This window comes from Ciconia boyciana, chromosome 1, assembly GCF_034638445.1.
Source record: "Ciconia boyciana chromosome 1, ASM3463844v1, whole genome shotgun sequence".
Classification (NCBI taxonomy): Eukaryota; Metazoa; Chordata; class Aves; order Ciconiiformes; family Ciconiidae; genus Ciconia; species Ciconia boyciana.
Window position 1 is genome coordinate 152,758,919 of NC_132934.1, and position 17,797 is coordinate 152,776,715.

At 42.3% G+C, this 17,797-nt stretch overlaps 1 long non-coding RNA gene across 1 annotated transcript; it reads left to right on the forward strand.

The window, feature by feature from the left end:
- Nucleotides 1–8,495: 8,495 nt before the first annotated feature.
- Nucleotides 8,496–13,178, forward strand: LOC140646228 (uncharacterized). The gene is made up of 3 exons (XR_012040374.1): nucleotides 8,496–8,636; nucleotides 12,482–12,702; nucleotides 12,833–13,178. It is a non-coding gene; the product is annotated as an uncharacterized lncRNA (long non-coding RNA).
- The last annotated feature ends 4,619 nt before the right edge of the window (nucleotides 13,179–17,797 follow it).

Sequence of the window (17,797 nt, forward strand, 5' to 3'; positions counted from 1 at the left end):
CAGGCAAAATCCTGCCTACAGTTCATTACAGGGCTATTTTGAAAACACTGCCTGCTTCTGGAGAAACCTGTGTGTTAGCACAAGAAAATGGAGCTGAAATAACGGAGAGAACCACGAGCTGCCTATTTGCACAAGTCATCTACACTAATCAGCCTCTCGATTTGCCCAGCGTATAGGAGCTGATGTAACTGCCCTGAAATCCACTATAGACATAATTGAAACCTGCTGCAAGACTGCGCTTTTCTTACCAAGTGCTTGCTCAGTGTAACTGTGAAGTTTCAAAATTTTACAAGTGTGTTTTATGGCTTGTCCTGTATAGTAAATAAAATGCTGAAAAACTGGCTTTCTCCTCAGGTTCGTTGTTTTTGTAATGATTCCAATAACTACCACATCACTGAATATCTCTTAATATGCTTGCACAGACATGAAAATTTATGATAAACAGATGGATTTCGAGAAAAAGTACAGCAGTAACTCAGCCTTGTCTTTCCATGTTCAGCTGTATGGTTTTTTATTATTATCCTCTATATGCTTTTTTCCAACCACCCAGCTATATGTTCCGAAAGAAACACACATTATTTTCAACTTGGAACCATGCAAGCATAGCAAGTAACCTAAATAGGAATATATAGGTCATAATATTACATGACTTAGTAAGCTCTGATTCAGTGATTTATGCTCTTTTTCAGTTACTTCATCGCCACTAGCTGCTGTTGAAGGAGCCAAAATGAATACAAATAACTATGGCTTGAAATAACAAAAAGGAAAGGACTTTTTCATTACTTAAATATCTATTTTAGGTTCATTTTCTAAGGTATTATTCCCATTTATTTTCAGAAGGAAAATGTTATGTTTATTTTACTTTTGTTAAGTCAAATGAATGGGCTAGACTCACTTGCTACCAAGGAGACTATTTAGTAGTAGTACCATTAGTCCCATTAAAATCAGAAATAGGCTTGAAGTGACCTGCAGAAGAGAGCACTTTGGTGTACAATAAAATGCTGTAATTCTGCCGACTCTGATGCACGTGAGCAGGCTGTTTCCCTTTTCAGGGGTACAAAATACATATTACCCTGGCTGTGACTTGCCACAGTGCCCCTGAGTATTGCCTGCTGAGACGTTAGATGTGACGGGCCTGGTTTGGAGGGGACAGTAAATCATAAAGCTGTGATTGGCAGGGGTAGTTTAAGGATGAGCAGCCACATTTTTTGCATTTTTAAACCTTTCTACTGGAAAAGCTAACCTCGACTTGGGATGAGAGACCTCTGTATTTTCCAGCGCTCCCTCTGGGAGCAGCCCTGCAGCCCCCTGAGCACCAGTGGGAATGGCACGGCGGGCAGGAGGGACGGAGAGGGCTGGGACAGGGTCCGGTGCTGGGGCTGCTGTCAGGGACTGCAGCGCTTCCATCCTTTGCAGAGGAGGGTGCAGGACTTTACATCTTCCAGCAGACCAGCTTTGCTATGTGAGAGGGAAGAGCTGTCCAGTAGGTTCTTATTTAATGTATGTATTGTTCAGCCAATTAACTGAGTGGATCAAATACAAAACAGCTTTCAAGCACACTGAGAGATCACCCAACTTTGTTTTCACCGAAGTCAGCAAGAGTTTTGCCACTGATTTTACCGGAGCAGAGGGATGCAAACACTGCAGGACTTTGAAATCCTTCCCATATGGTGTACCCTCTCACTCTTCCTACCACAGGCTGCAATTTGAAAGCCAAATATAAAAAAATAACATCTAGCCATTAGGAATTTAGGTGTTTTGGTAAATACTAAATGATTATACACAGTGTGCTTTGACAAAAAGGTTAGCTCTGAGGAGGTACAGATGAAGGGATGCCTGTTGGCATCAGCACTTGCTCTGCTTCTTCGTCCCCATTGTACATCATTGTACACCTGCCTACTGGAAAGTGGATTGAGACCATCTTGCTTGTTTTGCACAATTTGCTCAATTTAGCTATTGAAAAACTTTCCATTTATTTCTGACTGGCTTTGAATTGGCAATTTCATTTACTCATGAAAGGCTTTACAGCCAGACACAATCCAGCAATTTGTAAGTCTCAGAAAAAAACCTAGGACAAAAGTATAACTTAGCACAAATTTTTCAAGGACAGGTAATGCCAAAATAAGGCAATGTCCTTCCAAGAGAAGGAAATGGATTTATCTTTTTATTCCAATATATTATTTGTAGATAGGGGAGGTGCAGTATCTCTTCAATTTGGCAAGGTCTTGCAACCAGATCACATGATATCCTCATGCACATTACATATATACAGTAAATCAAGAGAAATAAAAAAGTGGTTGGAAAACTGTATTCAGAAAGTTGTTATCAGTGATCTGTGATCAGAATAGAAGGATGTGTGAAGCAGACATTCACAAGGACCTAAGTCTTTTTCTATTCAATATTTTCATGAATAACTTCAATAATGCATTACAGAGTATGCTTAGTACTTCTCATTTTGTAGACTACTATATCGGGAAAGGTAGCAAGCACTTTGGTGAACAGGATTAGAATTCAAAAAGATCTTGATAAATGAGCATTACAGTTTGAAAAAATAATTCAGTAACAGGAATGTGAAGTTTCACAGTTAGGTTTGCAACTTTCAGTGGCTTATAGGATGCAATGACTCAACATTGTCAAGCTGTCAAGCTGTTATGAAAAATAGTAACGAGTATGCTGAGCTATGCATGTCTTTTCTGTACGACAGACGACAGACTCCTCCTTTTCTCCTGAGTCACTGGAGACCCGTTGTGAGAGAATAGAAAGTAACAGAGAGGCAGAAGGGGAAAGGAAAGTGCTTTTTGCATATTGCAGATGGATAAGGGGAAGAGGGAAGAGAACACAGTAAAACAAGTTTCAAGACAGAATTAAGCACTGTCCTTGTAAAAAAGACAGAAGCAGAAAGATTTGTGGTAATGTATAGGTTTTTCAACAAAGGGTTGAAAAAGGTTTCATTTTTAGATCTTCACTTGCATTGTGCAGATGTCAAAAGAGTCTCAATTAGTGTGTTCTGAGCCAGATTATTTCTAATGACTTTGATGGAATAACAGTGGAAAGGCTGTCAGAGAGAGGAAACCCCAACACTTGAAGAAGTTATCTCAATTTTGCTGGTGTCATTAATTAACATAGATTTAGTAGAAGCACGTTCATCTCTTTAAGACATGTTTTTTATTATGGGAGAACATGTTCTTATAATGGGAGAAGTACACGTTTCTGTCGCATTGCTTTTTTGGAAAGCAAATCAACTTTAAAACAAGAAGTCAAAACACCAGTAAGAACCCCAACTATTCAAAAGGAAGAGGTAGATCTAAACTTTGTGACTACTCTAAGATATGCCAGATACCCCTGGTCTCTGCCACAGAGGCAACAGAGAGGGAGAGCTGTGATATCCTGTCTGAAAAATACAGTACCCTCAAAACTTCACTGCGTGACCACTGCACTGACATGCGACTTCCATACCAAAGTAAAGCCTTGTAGTGAAGGTGCACGTGGCTGTGAGGGAAGGAGGAGCTGGGAGATCAGTTGCTACCTATAAGTCTTCAGGAGACTCTGAAGACACAAGCACCTCTTAGCAAGGTACCAAACTTTGCTCTTTCCCCCAATGACAACACAAATTGTCTAAACAGTAGAGAATTCCTGGAAGACTTAAGAAATCCCCCTATGTATAAAAGCAAATATACATTTATCATTCTTCTTTTGTAGGAAAGAAAGTGCTTAGAGTAATCCCAGACAGCCACTGGTTTTTCCTCTTGATATAGTTGACATTTCAGGGTTTTTGTCAAATATGCTGCAGTCATAGAGACAAAACACAAAGGACCCACAAAAACAAAAAAAACAATTTTTAACCAGACAAGAATGTGTAAATATAAACAGGGTGCTTAAAAGTTCAGTCAGTCCGATTTGTAATTGCAGGGAGCCATAAGGTCCTTTGAGTCCAGATAGGCTGCATGAGTCTGAAGCCCACACATGAAAGTAACCCTGAACACGCTACTGTTGCTGGGGGTAAGAAGGTCTTCATTTGATGCTGGAACCTCATTCAGCGTGTATCTTTCCATGAGTGTCCTAGCCTTTCCAGCTACAGCACTCCCAAAGTTTCAGATAATGAGAAAAAAGGAAAAAGGAGTGGATGTAAACAAACTTGAAGTCTTTCAAACCAGTCAGCGTCCCTTGGGCTTTTTTATTTTCCTCACTGCAAACCCTTTGATTCCAATCGCAGTCTTCTGTACAATTCCCACAGATGAAGAAACAAAAGCAAAGACTGCCCCAATTTGGTTCTTCTGCTATCGCTGCCTGTGTCACTGTTAGGCCAATGGATGAGCGCAGTCAAGCTGCTGGGCACGGCAGTGCTGTCTGACCAAGCCCAGGTGCCCTGGTCCTGAGATTTCCTACAGATATTATAACTGGATCCATAAAACAACCTATTAACGTTGACTGTGCCAACATGCAAAATACATTTAAAGCAGAGGATTGTCCATGCCCCTCTCCTAGCTCCACATGAGCTCTGAACTGATGTTGTGAACTGATGTGCCACTCAGGACACTGTACCTGGCAGGTGGAGTGTGGTACGTGGGGATGAGCTGTTTCAGTGTGGGAGCAACTGCTGTGTCCCCACAGAAATGGTGAATAGCTTCTCCTGTACAATGCAATCTGTCTGTTGGCTTGTTTGGGTTAGTTTTACTTCTCTTCTGCTCACACCCACAGAATTGTTGGTCTTCACAAGACTCAGTTTTAGATGTTACATGGACATATCTGCAAGCACACTAGGGATATGATTATGCAGTTGGATATCCATGTACTGTTGATCCTACCTTGTCTTATTCAGACGTGTCCCATCACAGCCTACTGCAAACCACTAGCAAATTCCTATGAGATTTGGAGCCTTTTATACTGCAGGGGCTTATTCTAACTTAATTTCTATAAATTAGTTAAAGAAATTCCCCAAAAGAGAACCAGAGATTGCTTAGACTAGGCTTTTATGTTGTTGAGTTTATTTTTGAATGAGTTTTAAGAAACTTAGGATCATAGGTAGTTTCTGCAGATTTCACCCTACTCTCCATTTCTTGATGAAAAAAGAGTATCTGTTGTAGACTTGAATCTCATTAGACTGTGTCTAGACTCATGATTTGTTTGCTTTCTTTCTTTTTAATATTAAGTTTTGAGGATTGTCTAGAGGAAAATATCCAGGACTTGACTGAGAGGTTTAATTTCACAAAGGCATTGACGTTCTCAATTCCTGTGTAGGATCTGGATCCTACTCATGAATCTAGACGTACAGCTCCACACCACGGAAGAACATAAGTAGCCTGGCTCAAATCACAGATGTACTGAAGTAACATCCACTTGAGAGCTTTTCTGGACTGGGCCTAGTTTAGAAAGCCTGATAAGATACAGCTCAACACCATTGTGTGACAATGTAATGAAATGCAAAGCACCGGCTTCTGCCAGAGACTCAGTGGTGATTGATCTCATTCTGAATCAAGACTTTCAGCATCATGAATTTAAACTGTGGCTCTTAAGTGTCTACTGGAAAACCTATAAATGCTTAAGTACATATGTTCTTTATAGCATTCCCTTAGACTTACATGTAGGCTACCAAGATACATTTTCTATATGTTGCTTTTTCTACCTCTACATACATAGATGTTTACACATGCTTCTCTTACTAATCCTCAATTCCAACTGAACTAAACTCAAGAAGCCACAGGTAATTTTGGATGACATCCAAGGATTGCTGGCAGGGAATGAGACAACTCTACAATGCTCTGTTCAGCCTTTAGGTTCCTTGGGACCTTCTGCAGAACATGTTTTTGCCGTCAGCACCTGTTTGATGTGCATAAGGGTTAGCAAACACATTTTTTGCTGCTGTGCCAATGAACGTCCTAGTTTATGAATCAATCCATGCTATTGGAAGAGGCTGTGTCTCACCCTGCCCAACTTAACTGAAAAGGTATAGGCAGGAGGTGGAACTTAACATGTCAAAGCACATTCTCATGTGCAAAAAAGGCCCATTGGCATAGGGATTACCAGTGAGGAAATGATGTTCCGGGTCACGGCTCACTCTCCAGGCAATGGGATGGGTGGCAGGGTGCTGACACAGCCTTACCTGAGCCAGCCCTGAAAGCCAGCTGAGCCATCATTGCTCCACCACACAGAGGTTTCACAACCCAGACCTTGTTCCAGACATTCAGCCAAAGCTTTCCTTTCATAATCCCACATAATCCACCGTGCACACATCGCACTAAATCATAATTAACCAACAGGAGTTTCCAACAATCGTAAATCAAATGAGACTGGCCACGGCCTCCCTGGTGGGATCAGATTCTGCCCTCCCTCCTCGCACCGGAGTGCTCATCACCTCCCGGTGTCCTCACGTGTTAACGGCACTTGGATCTGCTCCTCATCTTCCAGCCACGGAGATACTGGGGTGCTACTGCACAAAAACCCTGTCTCAGCCACACAAACCTATTTCAGCCCTTCACCCTGGAAAATCCCTTCGGCTCTTTGTATATTATCTTGGCAGCATAGAATTTTATGCTCCTAACAAACAGCTCTGCAGCAAAACTGTTGTGCTAAAGGCTGGTTTATAGTGGTAACGAGTAACACTTACTGTACCATATACTTTATCTTCTAAATTTTTCTGTAGGTGCTGTTTTGCTCAGAGGCTCCTGGCCTGGGATGCACTGGAATTTTCTAAATACTTCAACTGTAGGATTCAAGGATGGAGGGATAAATAACTGTGAAACTGCATTCTCTGGGGAGATAATCCTTGCCACTCCTCCTTGTAACATGTAAAGTGCAGCTTTACATGTTTGCTTTGGAGGGTTAGGATCTTATTTGTAGGAAGGAAGGTTTCTGGTTTCCTGTTCCTCCCTTTGCCACTCAGGTGGGCAAAGCCGTACAGCTCCCAGTAGCCAAAGATGATGGCTGATGGCAGCCACCACGAGGAAGTCTTGTGCTGACCTCTGGGTTCTTTTGATGAAATATTGATGTTTATAACACAGGCATCCACTATGGAGTAATCTCTTTTTAACTGATGAGTATGTATTCAGGGTGTGAATAATTTAATCCCAAAGGAGACACCTGAAATAACTCAGATGAACCATGCCCCTAAAGGTCTCTACATCCTTCTGTTTTCCATACGGAAAGCTTGGGGTGAGTGGATCAGACAAAAACATCTGCTTCAGACGTGTCTAAAGGCAGGTGAGACGTTTGCTTCCTCCTGTGCATCTCCCAGACCACGAGATCTGAGAGGTGTCTCCCGGAGTCACCCATCCCAAGCCCACGCAGAGCGCCCGTTTTTCACAGAATCACAGAATCGTATAGGTTGGAAAAGACCTTTAAGATCATCGAGTCCAACCATAAACCTAACACGACCAAGACCACCACTACACCATGTCCCTAAGCACCTCATCCAAACGTCTTTTAAATACCTCCAGGGATGGCGACTCAACCACTTCCCTGGGCAGCCTGTTCCAATGCTTGATAACCCTTTCAGTGAAGTAAAATTTCTTAATATCCAGTCTAAACCTCCCCTGGCGCAACTTGAGCCCATTTCCTCTCATCCTATCACTAGTTACCTGGGAGAAGAGACCGACCCCCACCTCTCTACAACCTCCTTTCAGGTAGTTGTAGAGAGTGATAAGCTCTCCCCTCAGCCTCCTTTTCTCCAGGCTAAACAACCCCAGCTCCCTCAGCCGCTCCCCATCAGACTTGTGCTCCAGACCCTTCACCAGCTTCGTTGCCCTTCTCTGGACACGCTCCAGCACCTCAATGTCTCTCTTGTAGTGAGGGGCCCAAAACTGAACACAGCAGTCGAGGTGCGAACAGACCTGGGCTCTGTGAGAACTTTTGGCTGCAGGACAGCCACTTGCTCTGTGCTTCAGGCTTTCTTCTCTGATTGAGACAATTCCAGCACAGAAAGCAGTAGTTGGGCTCTTTGAGGAATGCTTAATTTTATCTCTCCCCTCCCGCCCCCGCTTCCTGCCATGGTAAGCTAAAATAGTTAAACGTTTGGGGTTTGGTTGCATGCATTGTTTATCCATACTTGCTCTTGCTTCTATGTTTAACAGAGGAAATAACTCGCTACGATAAAGCATCACTACATGCTGGTAACATCAGATAAGCTAAGCTGGACAAAAATGTTTGCTTTGGCAATTCTCCACTTTCTTTAATTTGGCCAGAGGACCCGCTTTACTTCTGGAAATGTGAAAGCCCCAGTTACACTTGACTGTAACACAAAGAGTTTCACAGTTTTTCTTGTTAAACTAGTGTACAATTGGGCCGATAAGCATCAAGCTGCACCCATCAAAAACCACATTGAATGTCATTTGCATTAGTTTTCTGCCTTTCCAGAAAAAAAATGAGGCTTTGCAATCTGCTTATCGGCCCCTATCAGAAGCTGCACAATGCTATAGCAATATGTATGTAAAGTTGAGCATAGGGGAGGAAAAAGGGAGTGCGCCTGGAGGGAGCCCTTTTGAGGTGGAGGGATCGTCCCATGGGAACGGCTTGTGCTGCAGCTTCTCTGTGGCTCCCATCAGTGGGGATGGAGCTGCGGGGGTCACTCAGGAGATACCTGGGCACATGGGGACAGAGGGAAGGAGAGGGCTGCTGGAGGATGGATGCCTCTGCCCCCCCAGGTAAGCGTGTGCTGGCACTTGGGGTGGTTCTGGGGTCAGGTTTTTATCACTCCCTGCACGGTGCTCTGGATGTGGCCACAGCTGAGCACCTTGAGTTGAGAGACCTGAAGCACCGCAGAGGGCAGATGTCTTCACCACGTGCAATGAACATATATAGCTATGAGGATGTATGTGCATGGGAACACACATGAACTCATGTGTGTTATGAGGTTAACCAGCATGCAGGAGTCACACCAGTGGCATTGCCACAGCCTCTTTAACTTTACGTTTTGGACCTAATACAAAGCTTTGACTTCATGAGCCCTTTTCTGTCTGAAAACTAGAGCGTGGCACTGCCCATGGGAGATGCGGGGCAGCAGCAGTGCTGCTCGTACAGCATCTTTCCCCTTCACCTCCAACCAAATGCCTTGAAAAGCTCTGCCTGGCCTTGCTACAACCCCGCCATGCTGCACAGTGAGGGCAGCTCCTCTGCTGACCGTGTGTGTCTCGTACAGCCCACACGCAGCAAGTCCCCTGCTTTCAGGATACTGTGTGTGGGATTTAGCGGGCTTCACCCCCAAAATGTGGATCAGCTGTGCATTTACTGCACCTGCCCTAAGGGCTGGTGTCTGTGCAAGAGATGGACATATTAAAGATGATTACTAGTTTTGACAGAGTTGCTCATGGTATGGAGAGCTGAGTTACATTTCCAGGCAGCAAATGCACCTGGCATATAGTGAGCCACGCTGTGAGGATCTTCCTTGCAGCATATGTACAGATTGAAAGCCTTAAATAGGCTGGATTTATTTGTTGGTTTTTTTCCCACCCTTTCCTCCCTCCCTCAATACAAACATTTATGTAATAAAATATTTCTAGAGCACAATGTATAAACAATGCACACTTAATAAAAATAAGAACTGGAAAACTTTAGTAAGAAAACAGCTGAACTTAATTTCCTAGCCAGATAACGACTGAAGGGTTTTTTTTCAGATATTAAGGTGTTTTTCTTGTGATAGGTTTGACTTAGGCGTATTCTGCTTAACACTGGCTCCTTAAAGGAATACTTGAATTTTTTTCTTAGCTATAACCAATGTGTAATTTCTGGGACTTAAAAATTTAATTTCTGGTTAAATAACTTAGAAGCAAACTATAATTATGTGCCTTTTCCTGGTGCAGCTGGTGCCAAACCATAGATGAAAGCAAAGAGATTATAGACAAAGGGCAACCACGGGATGATCGGGTTTCCTTTGGAGAGAGCCAATACAAGTCATTTAGGAGTAAATCTAGCAAAGAATCTGCAGCAGAGCCCAGTATCCAGCGTTAGGCTGGGTTCTGTACACAATATACAGTCACTGGATAAAGTACTGAAGGAGGCTATCATAGGAGATACCCTATTCCCTGCTGAGAGTGCTCCCCATATGCCACAATATCACAGTTCCCTCCTCCATCACCTCCACTGCTTCATAGCATTGCCTATAGGAAGCCAGGGTGTGCTCCTCAGGGACAAGGGTTTGGCACCTCCGGCTGAAGAAAGCCCCAGACCACGTCCTGCGGTGGTGATGGATTAATCTGCCCCTTGCACCAGTCTGCAAAAGGCGTTGCTGCCCCTCCAGACCTGCTTTGCCCTGTTTATTGCTTTTAAAGGGGTGTTGCTGCTGTGTTTTGTATGGCGCACTGGTCTGCCCATGCCAAAATGCAATGGTGCTGAACAGGGTCTTTTGGACCATTGTTTTTCTGGTTCCAGTCCTTAAGATCCAAGAAGGGCTTTAATTATCATGGTCTGAGTGTAATTCATTCAGAGGTTTTCCCAACTGCTTATTCACCTCTCCTGTGGTAGAGCTTGCAGACCCAGCTGGCATCAATGATAGCAAAAATATATTGCTTTTTGAAGAATCAGACCTTCATTTTTAAATTACTGTTCTGATACAGGCTAAGATGGGGAAAAGAATCTCTCTCTCAACTTAAAAGGAAACAATAATTCTTTCCTTTTATTTGCATGCTATTCTATCCCATGATTTTTCTGTCTTTGCCATAGAAATTTCGAAACCAAGTCAAACACTGGAAAGAAAAGATGGTATTGTAAACTTTGGACATAAAAATAACCCAACTTGTACTTAAAAAAATAGAGTCAGTTCCTGGGTTTTACGTTTGAACTTCCTCACCTCGAGGCTTCAGCTTTCTAGTCTGTAAACAGGAATAATACCTTCCTGTCTCAGAGTAGTGGTGTAAGAAGCTTAACTGATTCATGTTTGTAGCATGCTGGGACATGGCAATACGTATGTGGATATGGAGATACACATATGTGGGCATATTTGTGTGTATCTACGGATGGAGGTACAGACTGTTTTTAATTTTGTGTATGCCTCTTGTTTTTTCTCTTCACAGTAGCACCATCTTCCTAAAATGCAAAGCTTTCTTACAGACAAGAGAGCATCAAGATGCTTACCTGAAGACCAGCTTGCACATGAATGAAACATTGTGTATTCTCAACATATACTTCTTGCCCATTTTAAGTGCCAATGTTAGAAAGTTTGGATATTCGATAAATGTAGCAGAACGCAGGCTCAAAACCAGCTCTCATTAGCAAAGTATTGTCACATTATCATATCTTTCAAAGCAATCTATAATTGAAAAGGGAAGCAATACTTCACCAGATATGCCTCCCCCTCCCTAATTTTCCTGGTTTAAATAACAAGTTGCTGAACTATGATTTTTTTTATTGAAACCAAAACGGATCTTTTTTTTTTTTTCTGTTGCCACTGCCCCCAAAAGAGCTGGCGCAGGCTCCATGAGCAGCTCTTTGCTGGGCTGCCTCCCACACCCAAGCCCACATCCATGCCACCTTTTGTTCCCAGGACTTGTGAGCCGTCCTCTGTTCCTCACACATTCTTTTGGTTTGCTGCTTTGGGTTTTTGCAGGTGTTCTCCTTTTCTCCAGCTTTGGGAGATGGAAATTTCATGGCAGTCAGTCACAGGCTGCTCAACATGACATCTGGAAACTCCTTCCCTCAATGACGGCCGGCTTACAGCGGGATAACCATCTGCTCTGGCCTGACCACCACTTCCATTTTTCTTTGTCTCCCACAGAGATGTTAAAAGGCCTGATTCACTTTTCATTCCCTCCCAAACTGGACAGCTAGAATTTCCCTTCCAGAAAAAAACAAAACCAAACCCAAAACAGAATACATTCTAGTTTAGAATTAAACTCAGAACCCCTGCTTTACTTAGCTTGTAGAAATCTTCTATTATTGTTGTTGTTGTTATTATTATTATGATCATTATCATCATTATTATCAAAATACAAATATACAAATTTCCATTTGCATGGAGAAACCATCACATCAGATATTCTATCTTCCATTCGAAAAGTAGATCTAAATGTTGGTATTTTAATACATATCTTGGCATGCACTTTCCAAAAATGATTTTCCAGTGTCTCAGTTGTTATGTCTATTTCTTGTCCTGCTCTGGTACAATCCCCTCTGCTATTCCCTCTCCTTCACACATGCCAGAGGTTACAGCATCCCTCTGACAAACCTTGTTGGACCAAGGGGCTAATCAATAAGAGGTTACAGAAAGCCCTGTTTTCATTTTGCAACACGGACCTGCTAGAACTCTGCTCCAAAGACTCACCTCCTTTGAAAACAAAATAATAAAGATGTAGTCCAGAGGGCAAAATGTTGTCTTCACCACATTTAGTAAACATATTTTCAGCCACTGAATGTATATGTCTATACATACACACAAACAGGAGGCCAGAGGAGTGTGTGCACATAATATGGAAAATAGTGACTGGCTTCTGTTCAAGGCTCTTCACATTTGTGGAATTTTTACTTATGTCACCCCTTTTGTTTGCCTTTTAATTAGGGACACAAAAAGAATGGATGCACTTGGCTTCAGCAAGGAGGACAGTGTTTGCTGCTGCTAATAGGGAAAAGGCGAGTGACAAAACCAAAGCGTTGCTGCGCTGATCAGCACAAGCGCTTACTGATCACTTACCAGATTTTCCACCTGCTTAAAATAAAACGCATCCACAGGAGAAATGATCCTCGTGGCAAAAGGTTGAAACGATTTTGCTTACTTTGCCAGTAAGGAACTATGTTATCCTGGTAAACAATTTAGAGATGCCATTAGATATTTTGTTATATTAAACCTGACAAATGATAAGCTAGGTTTCTATGCTGGTATTATTCAGCTCCTCTCAATGCAATTTAACAGCTGGAAGTGAGAAGAAGGCAGTTCCATGTTACCAGGCAACTCTCCCCAACCACCAGCAGCTGCCCCAGGGACCAGGGCTTGGGAGCTGCTGTGCAGTGACAGCTCTTCTGCCTTCTTCCAAACCCAGACTGATCCACGGAGGCTGCTTCAGTGTGGGGTCCCCTCCAAGAGCTCAGAGCATTTGCAAGAGCTACATCTCATTGAAACTATGGCTTCATCTCTCATCATCCCAGTATACTGCGTTATATAGCCGGGAGTTTAGCCACTGACTTCCAATAAGTCAACTTTTTTCTATATACAAGCAATTTTTAAGTTGTGTGTTTATTGCTTTGAGTTAATGAGCACAATAAAGAATACATCATGCCCTTCTGAGGAGAAGCTCATTTCAAAGACAGTAACGGGCATCCATACACTCCCTCCTGCCTCTGAGAGACAGCTCACACTCACGTAATCTTTCAGCGAGTCCATGTGCCAAGTCAGTGTTTATGTTGTCCGTGGTGCAGTTTTGTAGGGCGTAACACATAGTATGGGCTTATATTTGTTCTTACTGTTTTGCTGCAATATTCTTTTATTCATCATGTCACCCTTGAATTCATTTATATTTATTTTAGGCTTTGCTCAAGCAACTAAAAATCCCCTAGAAAACAAGCACATGTGGAATGCATAGGAATAGAAACCATGATGACCTCATACATAGTATATTAATATACAGCTGGCCTAATAAAACACAAATCGCATCCACTAGGAATATTTATGAAATACCTTACATCACTCAAAAGTTCATTCATATTCAGAGAGTCTGGTTTGGGATTCAGGCTTGTTGAACTCTTGTCCTCGGTGAAGTCAGAAATGGGCTCTATACGTTGACACCGCCTTTTCTCTTGACTCTTTCCCAGCAATAGGACAGGTCGCCGTAGTTTCTTCATCACCAGGTTGACCCACGTTTTAACTCAGCACACTTCCACTGGGATGAGGATGGCAGGGAAGAGAGAAGAGGAAACAGCTCCTTCCATGCTGGTGCAATGCTTCAACGCAAGATTCAGTTGTCTCAGCTGCAGAGGAGCATTCAGCAGGCAAACCAACAGCCCTGATGATGAATTGATCCCTTGCAAAGGTTATTTGCAATAACCTTGCGAAGGTTATTGCAAAGGTCATTCAGTCCAGCATATGGACACGGGCATGACTAGTACCTGCAGGAGAAGGAGCCTTTCCCTTCTTCTCCCTCCAGCATAATGCGTCACTATCAGAAAATGGGGTTTGGGTCCCTTACGGAAAAGCTCCCTAGTTAGGGAGTCTTTTATTAAATTTCTTTTTGAGTAAATTATGTGTGAAAGATTAATAACCCTTCTTCTACATCTCTCTCCATGCATCCAGCTCCATTTCTTTATCCTAGTCTTTTCTTCTCTGTCTAATCTACATTTGATTATTCCCCTCATCCATTTCTTCCTCCACTAAAATTAAGTATATTTTGAAAGTTAACCCTTTTCTTCTTAAGTCAATATATGCTAATTGGTCAAAAGAGTTAAGCAGTATAATGGGACGTTTTCTGTGTTTGTTTTATTAGAAAATGTTTAATTCGAACATACTGGATAAGAGGAATTTTATGACATTAGCATTACTGGAGACCTCTTGATGAAATTTCACATCCTCCCACAAAAACATTGGCCTGATCTAAACAAAGACACATATTTGTGTGGCTCCAGGAAGGATTTATATTTGGAAGAGGGGAGAGTAATTTTTCATATTTATCCAGGGATCTGAAAATAGCCTGAATGAAAGCATGGCTTCTAATTGTTTTTAGTTGCAGTTTCACATCTTTCTGACAGATCCTTTTTCATCACCATTCTCATTCTTCGTCTGTTTGTATCTTTGACTAAGGTTTCACACATGCATTAGTAAGATCTTTCAATGGAGCTGCATGCCCATCCATCGTTACGCTGAGTGCCTTGAAATCTTCTTAGAAGGCTTCCATCTTATTTTTTTTACCCTTCCAGCTTTCTCTTCTCATTAATACAAATACTTTACAATTTTGATTTATTTTGATTCATTTTACAGCCAGCCATTAAGTGAAGTTGATGTGTTTCAGACTCTTGTTGTTTTTAAAAAGGAAAGTATGGGCTGTGCAAAAAGCTCCAGCTCATCTGCGTCAGCGGCACTTTAGGAGAAGGTCCAGCCTGATGCACCACATGGGTTTCCCAAGCAGCAGGGGTTGCATTGGTACCATGAAAGGTTCCTGTCTTGCCCTCCGGGTTTAATTCCTGCTGATGACGAGAAGAAACCTTAAATTTTTAGCCTGGGAACCCATACTTTTTCTCATTAACTTCGGTCCATCTGGGGAAGGTCCACACACTGCTACAGGAGCTCTTTCATCTTTGGGTGAAGCAGAAATGCAAATCTTCAGCTCTTCTTCAAAATGACACTGTTTCAGTAAGGATTTTGTGTGTGATTTTTCCATACAATCAAAATTTGTGTGAAGACAGTAGGATATTTGGGGTGCTGTTTTTTTGATGTAAATTACCTTTCAGGGACATCCTAGAGCTATTTATAGTCTGTCCGCCCACAGTGGTTCCAGTTTGTGAGCTCCCTTGTCTGCCTGCTCACACATGGGTCAAAATCAAGACGTTTTTCAACCTCCACAGAATTTTAATGCCAAATAGCAACATAAGGAGATATGATAGAAGCATTTAGTGATGGTATGACGGGCACTTTATCCTCAAGTAAGAAATCTATTACACCTTAACTGGATAACAGACATGCAGAGGCAGGCACGTGGTAAAGGAACCGGGCTTCCTCGGCAAAGCAGTTAACCCCCCAATCTAATGCTTGGATCCAGAGGTCTTCTCCAAAATGGAGGAAAGCACAGTCATTCTTTTCAAAACTATTCTTTTCAAAGGGAGTAAGAATTAAAAAGCAGAGTTGGTTATGTAAGGACCTCTTCCATTTCTCCTTCTTGCCTGCAACCTCTTCTTGCCATGACAAATACAAGAGCCTTGTTGGGCTTCCTGCCTCCCAGGTGCTCAGTGCTAAATGCATCATGGTGACTCAGATTGCAGAGAAAAAGGACCCTCTGGTCCCCCATCCCCACCTCATCCCTTCTGTGACCTGCAGCGGTATTTAACAAACAGGGAGCTGCGATGTACTGTAGGTTGGGGCAGGAGATTTGATATTGTTGCTCAGTGCCCTTTAGCCTGAGAGATCATTCATGGAGGATGGTGGCACGTTCTGCCCATTCTGTGCAAAGGAGTTTGTACATTGCCTTGCTTGCCGCAGAGGGAGTGTCACTGCCCAGATGAGCATTTTGGTTTTGCTGGTGCCTACAGCCATTTTCAGTCACCATATTGACCTCTAATGAAAGGAAATCCCATTGACCTGGAACCAAGAGAGGTGCGGACGGGACTACGACAGTTCAGAGCTTCCTGTCCTTGAAACCTCCAGTTTATTTCCTGGCATCAGGCTGCGAATTGTAGTTCACACAACTAAGCAGCAAGTTCCAGATCTTAATGTGCTAGGCATATTTGGCACGTGCCCAGCCTGTAGTGCATTCAGGTCAAGGATCATGGAATCAGCTTCCTTACTCTCACAGGGATTTGCTGGTTAAGTACGCTGCCTTCCACAATCATTTAATTTTTTAAATATTCTGATGTAATCTCACATCCTTTTACTCCTCCCTTTTCGTAGAATAGAAGAAAAATATAGGAATGTCATCTTTGGAGCACTTCGAAGGAAAAAGAACAAGAAATGAATGTGGAATGAGTATGTGAAATGATCACTTGTCCCTGAAATCTGAGATACTTTGGCAGTGTGGGACAACCTGTAGGACATAAGTCTAATCAATTTTTCCTTGAGGTCAAACAAATACATTACATGGAAAAGATGGTCCTTCAGAAGTCAACAAGAACCGCCCCCTGCAGTGCCTTTGGCTGAGGGGGTGATGTATGGAAGGAAGGAAGGGCACACTTGGAAATCCCTTCCTCTTCTCCATAACTCAGTATCTTCGACTCTAAAGTTGTGAGGCCTGTTTAGTCTTTTTAGGACATTTCAGTTTCATTCTACAGTTTGGTACCTACAAAAGTAATTAGTTGCAGGAACCTAAAGGAACTTTGCTCAGTTACACCTGCTTCCACTACATTTCTGCAGCTTGGCTACATACTACGCACTGGTTTGCACTGAAAGGCAAATGCAACCTTGGTTTTTGTTTTGGGACTGGGTAAGGAAGATGGACTGATACTCATCAGAACTCAGAATAACTGACTCAGGTTCTGTTACCTGGCAAATAATTTTTTGATTTTTGGTCTTTAACAAAGGTGTCTAACAACCTTCTAGTGGTATTTTTAATCGCTTTTCTCAAAATTTGTTAAATTTGGTGCATATTTCTCGTTAGTGTCTAGTAACCAATGGAATCTAATCCTACAAGTTCAGATTTACATCTGGAAATTTCTGTGCCTAGACTACTTTAAAATCAAAAGGGAGTCTAAAATGGGACATGCTGAGAGTACCAGCAGTTCATATAATGTTGTTTTAATATTTTCTGTGTTATTTTTCTATCCTGTTTTTTATGTTCCCTAAGACCTCACTGGGATAGCTGAAGTCAGATGGTATAAAGCCATGAATTTTGAAGAAAATGAAACTGCTGCTTTATGCAACTCATTGCTTAAATCTGTCTTAAATGCTACAGTGCCAGAAGAATGGAAGGTGGAAAATGTGACTGTTGAAAGGACTTCTGGGCTCACCCAAATCAGTGTTTGATGTCTGTGCCAGGCAACTTACTGGAAACTACAATAGAGAATAGAATTAGTAGACTGAATGATATGTTGGAGAAGAATCAGCATTGCATGTCAAGTAGGATGTCATGTTTTGCAAAGCCATTAGAGGTTTAAGGAGTGATTTTTATGTAGATAAGGATGGTTCTGATGGTACTATTACGTACCTGGATTTTCAAAAAGCTTTCGACCCGGTCTTTCACCA